Source organism: Halichondria panicea, chromosome 4 (assembly GCF_963675165.1).
Source record: "Halichondria panicea chromosome 4, odHalPani1.1, whole genome shotgun sequence".
Taxonomy (NCBI): domain Eukaryota; kingdom Metazoa; phylum Porifera; class Demospongiae; order Suberitida; family Halichondriidae; genus Halichondria; species Halichondria panicea.
The window spans coordinates 2,657,899-2,664,802 of NC_087380.1; the positions used below are offsets into that span (position 1 = coordinate 2,657,899).

A 6,904-nucleotide genomic window follows, 5' to 3' on the forward strand; every position below is an offset into this window, starting at 1 on the left:
TGCTTTTCAACAACACAGACGGATTTTCGAGACGACCTATCGCTCACACTTGCTCACCCTCAATTGAACTATCTACAAGCTACCGCACATACAAGGAATTTGTGGATGAATTTAAGGCTTGTCTTAATTCATCATACGCATGGCTAATGGATTCTGTCTGACTCAATAGATATACATATAATATGTCGTGCCTCACTATAATAGTATACATGTATGCATGCATGGCATGGGCCGCATGCATGGCTAAATTATCTGACTCAATAGTATAGATATTATATAATTATGTCATTGTGCCACACAATTTGTGCTGATGTATTTCGTTTATATGAATACAACTTCCAGAAATGACTTGACTGTGCTTATGTATAGGGAGTGACAATTAACCATTAATAACTGAAATTGAGGTTCTTAATTATAGTAATTGTCAATAATTAAGAAACTCGATGGTGCTCAAATACACATTAATACCAAAGTCACTACTTTCAGCCATTGGGTTTAGTAATTCTGACAATCATGTTCTGATGAATTTGAAGGAACATTATATACACGCACTGTATATAATCACTCTGCTCTAGTGCATGTGCCATCTTTTGCTTCATATGTTCGTCCACTCATTCAAATGCCATCAATACTTCTTTGAAATCATATAGTGCACCTGACACGAACACTTGATGAGGCGAGAGATTGTGCTCTGTCCTAACAACAGCATGGTCATCTCACCCATCTCAAAACTCAGCTATTGAATTGGTAAATGAACATAGTGGAGGGCAAATCGATGAATATTATTGCTTGGGTCTAGGAAGCCACTATGCTCGAGATAATAGAAAAGTCTGTAGTACAACAACTGCCTACAGTCATGCAACGGTGTAAATCTCTCCAAAAACGCTCAATGCGTTGATTATGCACCGAACTGCCTGTATTCATACTATACAAACTTAATTTTTAGTAATAAATTACCTGATTGCGTACAACAATTTAATTGATTCTCGACCTATATGTACCTATTATGCGAATGCATGGTGATGCCGATGGAACATCGGGACAGACACATGCAACTACAAGCAGTTAAGCTATTTATTTCAGCTGTATGTTTCACGTAAAAAAGGTATGTATGGCAGCTGTATACCTATTTCCTAATAGTACCAGCAGCATGCACCTACACAACTGCATGCATGCATGTGTACACATGCACACTCTTGAGTAATTAAAAGTGTGACAGGCATAATTCAACTGCTCAACCTAGCTTGCTTCTATAAGCCATTGCATAACACCGTATTGCTGGTTACAGGAATTTCAGTAAGTAAGCAGCCGTCAGGTGAACATAATCATAATAATAATTATACTGAGTGGTATAAGACATCTTTTAATATAGTTGCACATAATTGTACACTTGTGGACACAACAAAGATCATGCAGAGTTATTGGAAATGGTTATATTGATGTACTATGATAATAGCTGTCCATCCAATATAATAGTGGTGAGGAAAATAAGTTATAGCTTTAAGTGGTGAGGAATAAAGTTATTATGTAGCTAGCTAAAGCAACAAAGTCCAAGCCAAAGTTCAGACTGATCTTTGACAATGTATGTATATAATTATACACAAGTACAAATTCAACCATCACTTCACTTGTCTCCTAGAACTATGCGCATGGGTCCAAAGGTCAAGAATGCAATACGCAATAATTTTCTAGTGTCATTATCCTTGACCTTTTGACCCTGTCGAACCTCCTCTGGCACCTACCTAACACTTTTTCTAGTCCTCCACTGAATTTCCCCAGTATATACATAGGAGAGCCAATGGGCACTAAAACTATAAAACTCTCCTATATTACTTCAGGGAATAATTAATGCTCGGTACTAAATCTCTCCTATAATAACGTACAGCTTTCATTGGGTGATGAAAATATGTATGTATTGGCATTCTTGGTTAAAGTAACTAGCTAATTTTTAACCTCAGTATAGTAGTCAAGGTCAACAAGGTTTTTCACAATGACAGGTGTCTAGAATACCACACAGCATGTTATTGCACTTGAAACAGGAAACATGACAATAAAAAGCTGTTTATAAAACACCATTTTATATAAATTATAATAAATATCGTATAGCAGGTAATTCGTGGGGTAAAAAATTCGTTCAACTCGAAAAACGGTGGTTTTCGTGAGTAAAATTTTTAATTAGTCTCATGGCCTGCATTGCATTCCTACATTCCGGTAAGCCACGCCTACGTTAAAATTTCGTGGAGGTCAGCTTGCCCAAGCTAGAAAATAACGAATATTTTAACCCACGAAAATTACTCGCTATACGGTAGTGATGTAAAGTAGTAAACAACAATTGACATTGTGCATGGTGAAGCCATTATAGGTACAGTATACTAAGGCAGTCTTGATCTGAGACAGTCAACAATGTAGTATGACCAACTAAGGTGCTGCTAGACGATGAAGTGAGTTGGCCCTTGAAATAATTATTATGACTGATCAAATTCAGCCTGAGGAGCAGTTTTGGAGGTACACCTGAGAATAGAAGGCACAAGTGGTTTCTTATAGGATACAATGTCCACTATAATAAAATTATTACCACTATACTGTAAACATGTATACACTATATTATAGTTAAGCTGGTGATTTTTCCTTTAACCCACTAGCCTGGTCTAAAATAACCCTGATTATAAGTTTGTAATTATAGCTCACCAAAAAACTTGATCAAAGGAAGTGTGTCATAAATTTCTTTTAAGTGGAGGTAGAGGTAAAACAGAGGGGTGAAAGAGGGAGACACCACGAGACAGTCCAACATGCTCCGATCTGATACTTATAGGGAACTTTCACCTCTAAGTCTCCACAGCAAGCGCTATTAAATGTAGTGCGCTGTTTAAGATATTACATGCGCGTTATGGTACTTATACGTTATAGTACTTAAAGCTTCATGCACTGTTAGCATAATAATAATCTACTAACCACCCATGCATAAAATAATTAATTGTATGGCCACATGAGCTTGAAATAATACCATGAGACTGCTGTTTAATCGCTGCTAACTCACATGTATATAGTGTACTTACAATATTTTCTGTTCAGCTGTTGTTAAATGTGGCTTCGCAATTAATCTCTTTCGGTCAGCAGATTTTGGTAACACAAGAGTATACATCTGTATATTGAATAAGTCGTTAGAAATTAGCATTATGAAAAGAGTGTACTTTCCTTATAACAACTGCACACATACGTATATACAATTCACATGTAAGTTTACTCACTGAGCTGGGATATAACACAGGCACATGGAAACCTATCTCTATGTCATGTATTCATGTATAACATTACTATAAAGGGGTGACATACCAGGCTTTGTACAGATACCAGAAATGAAGCTAGAGCAAATGAGAATAAACGCTTGTCCAGTTTTGGTACTATGCACCCAAAAAATGGTTCTTCTTATTGCATACAAACATAGACACCTAAAATTTCAGCCCAGTTTACAGAGGCATAACAGAACAACATGTACATGTGTGTATAATCAAAACAGCACAACTCATGTTTTCATTGCAGGTAATTGTTTACGTTGAGTTTCATGCCATACATTGAAAGGACTAGATGTTGGATTAAGTTGAAGGTACTTGCTTGGCTAACCTTTGTTTAATTTCTTTCCACTTTTCTGATGCAGCCTTATTTCTGTCATAAAAACATTGAAACACCCTCTGCATAAATGCACATGACGTTACAGAACACCCAATCAATTTGAGAGAAAGGAATGAAGACACACAATTAAGATCACGAGTGGAACTGGTTACGACCATTAAGAGAAACCATTATGTATTATAATAATACTGTAAATTGTTTGGCCACTACATTAATACTTCATTTAGCAAATTTAAAGTATAAGTATATACTCTGTTCCTAAGTTATTAGTACAACCCATGGATATCAATGTGTGCAGTAGCAGTCATGCACATAATCTAATTTCATTTTTATTGGGTAAGTATAGAGCTAAAGTATCCTAAAGCAATAATTATTAATAGCTGCTCAACAGAATCAAGTGGGATCTAAAATAAAATACTTGCCTTTTTTAGTGAAGAACTCCTTTTACGAATATATTTTGTGGCAGTTTCTTTGCACACAGTATCATCATCATCGTCATCATTATTTCGACCACACACTCTTTTCCTACATGCTCTTTTGTTGGCAATTCAATTCTGCAATGGAAGAATGTATGTACATCTAGATGAATTTTATAGTCAATCAGAAAGTGGTGCACTCACTAAAATGAACGAGTACAGGATCTACAATTGTATATTATACCAGTACATCATTGTACACTATCATGGTGAAACATAGTCAAATACATGGTTAAAATAATGAGTGTGTGGGGGGGGGGGTGAGAAGACCAATAGTGTACACATAAGACTAAGCAAATTAACAACGTGTGCTAATAGAAATTACATTCCATCATGACACAGTTACCCAATGCATGGACATAAATACAAAGCTATAATATTATCGGCTATATATATATGCAATATTTACGACTATAACCTATAATTATATGTACGGTGAAATAGGCGCAAAGTAAACTTTTCAGTAATTAGCTAGGGGGTGGGGTATGAAATACTGGAATACTATAATTACAGACTACACACCGGCCACAGTGCACCACAACTACAACAAAAGTAGCCTCGATTCCAGGCCAGGAGGGTTGAAGGGTTGGAGTTGAACTGGTCAGCTACCAATGAATCATTATGATCAATGAGAGTGAAGGACCAATATCATGTGACATTTACAGCGTACTTCACTTGTCACTGGGGTATGACAATGAAACAGTCAAAAGGTCATAAAATATCACATGCATGGGGTTATCATTCACGCACTTCATCAAATAACTGATCAAAATGAGGAGCTAACTCTTCAGCATGGTAAAAGTGGACCTTATTGACCCTGTCGTACATATACGTATCCCCCTACACACTCTTTGTAACTTTAGGAGGTACGTTGTATAGTATTCCCATGCTTGAACTCAAAATCATGTCACACATTCTAGATAGGAAGTTGACCCATTCCCAGTGGGAAGTGGGACTGTCAACTACTTTAGCTACATGAGTGTATAATTAATAGCCCGGGTAAGAGGTTTTGGTCAGGGCTACAATGTACGCCTTCAAATGTTATAACAACTTTATTGGCTTATCCAGCTGTTGAACCATAAGCAGTTATCAAACTTCTCCTTGGACACATTATTCATCACATCATCAAATGCCTTAGCAATTAACAGTTTGCTTTTCCTGCTATGCATAAACTCCACTTTAGCCGTCTTTGACTTTGATTCCAGTGATCCTGCTACAGTCTGCAGACACTGTTTCAGCTCAGCTAACGTCACTGTCAAGCCACCATACCACGTGGGTGTGCTATTATCTTGTACAAGTAGCTATGGTGATGAAGACACTCCAGCTGCCTTCTGCACTCGTTGTATTAGCATCAGTCTATCCAAACATGCGATAATTATAGATTAGATACAGTCAGCACGCACATACCCATCTACGGTACACGGGTAATACTTGATTACAACACATAAACAACTATAGTACCTATAATAGAGCCTGGAAATAACATGTGAAGCCTGGTGATTCTACTAAACCACACCCAAACGTCATATCCGACCGTAATAAAACATACATTAAAAATATAGTTTGAGGCAGCCAGTACACGAATGGCCCATTTCAGGGCCACAGTATCTGTGCCAAACCAAATGGCCGGTATATCGAAATGGCCGTACTTTAGAGAGCTGGAATAGCGAGAGTTTACAGTATGTTATGTTATCGCTTCTATACTAATTAAAAAGCGAAACATAGATGAGATGAAAGTTCTTTTAAACAAGCAGAGCATATGCAATCCGTTCTTTCCTAGGTGCAGCGGGGTCGCGAGGGTAACAACGTTCATCTAGTGTGAGAGTGAATACTGTCCCCCGAACAAAATTCAGTAGTCGAATAATGTCCCTCCCTGCATGGTGAATTATCAGCAGCGCAGAGATATTTGTTCCAACTGGTTTCTCCAACCAGAAAGAGTTGAATACTTTAAAGTGGAAAGAGGAAGTTTATTTAGACCCCTCAGGGCAGCAACCATGCAGGAGTATAAAGCTGATGAGGATTGAGACTATTTCTCCAATTTCCCTGCATGGTTAATATTATGAGTGTAGTCAGTATAAACTTTGTTGCAGTCTGCAAATATTAACATCAATATTTACAACAGGACATGCACTGCTCACTATATAAGTTCGTATATCTTATAACCTCCGACGTTACAAATCTCTACATTCCAAGAACGGCACACTAAAATGCTGCAAGAGTCTCTCCCGGCAGATACGCTTTTCTCACTTCTTCCCCCCTCCCCCTGGGAAATGGTGTGGCTCCCAGACTATTAAAAACGCCCGGATACGATCTAACCAATGGATACAATAGTATTTAAACTTAGCAATACCTGATTCTATTATCACACATGCACAGGTAACTCCAGGACATCTCCCCTGCAGTATAATCTTGAAGGTGACCAGCAAGGTACAGCTAGCTAGCTTAGGAGCCAGACTGCACATAACAACAGGCCCTGCATGCACTGTGAGGGACAAGTGGGGTCAAAGGTCACGCAGCCCGTTTGACATGCCCCCCGTGACGTCTTCATTTACTTCCTTTGTGTAATTAGACTGGTTGAATTTTGTTACAAACGGCGTGCCATATATACCAGGCCGTCTTTCTCAACTGAGAGCGGCCTGGAATCGAGGCTACGTGTACTGATACCCAAAAATGAGAGAAGTGTTGGTTGGACTCCGCCCAACTATTGTTTGCCTAACCGTTATAAAAGCGAAAACTCGGCCTGGGATCGAGGCTACACACCACCTCCACCCCTTTTGCATGCATGACAGGAAATGATT

At 38.2% G+C, this 6,904-nt stretch overlaps 1 protein-coding gene and 1 long non-coding RNA gene across 5 annotated transcripts in view; one reads left to right on the forward strand and one right to left on the reverse strand.

Annotated features, from left to right (window-relative positions):
* The window catches only part of LOC135335127 (uncharacterized), a 40,156-nt gene that overhangs the window by 22,746 nt on the left and 10,506 nt on the right, over window positions 1-6,904 (forward strand). The window lies entirely within an intron of this gene.
* Window positions 2,051-6,601, reverse strand: LOC135334678 (uncharacterized). 4 transcript variants are annotated; one of them, XR_010394359.1, is made up of 7 exons: window positions 6,457-6,601; window positions 4,629-5,462; window positions 4,053-4,184; window positions 3,622-3,689; window positions 3,057-3,142; window positions 2,689-2,862; window positions 2,051-2,511 (listed from the first exon to the last, which is right to left on the reverse strand). It is a non-coding gene; the product is annotated as an uncharacterized LOC135334678 (long non-coding RNA). The 4 variants fall into 4 exon arrangements; XR_010394356.1 differs by having other exon boundaries at window positions 2,052-2,511; window positions 2,689-2,845; XR_010394358.1 differs by lacking the exon at window positions 3,622-3,689 and having other exon boundaries at window positions 2,053-2,511; window positions 2,689-2,845.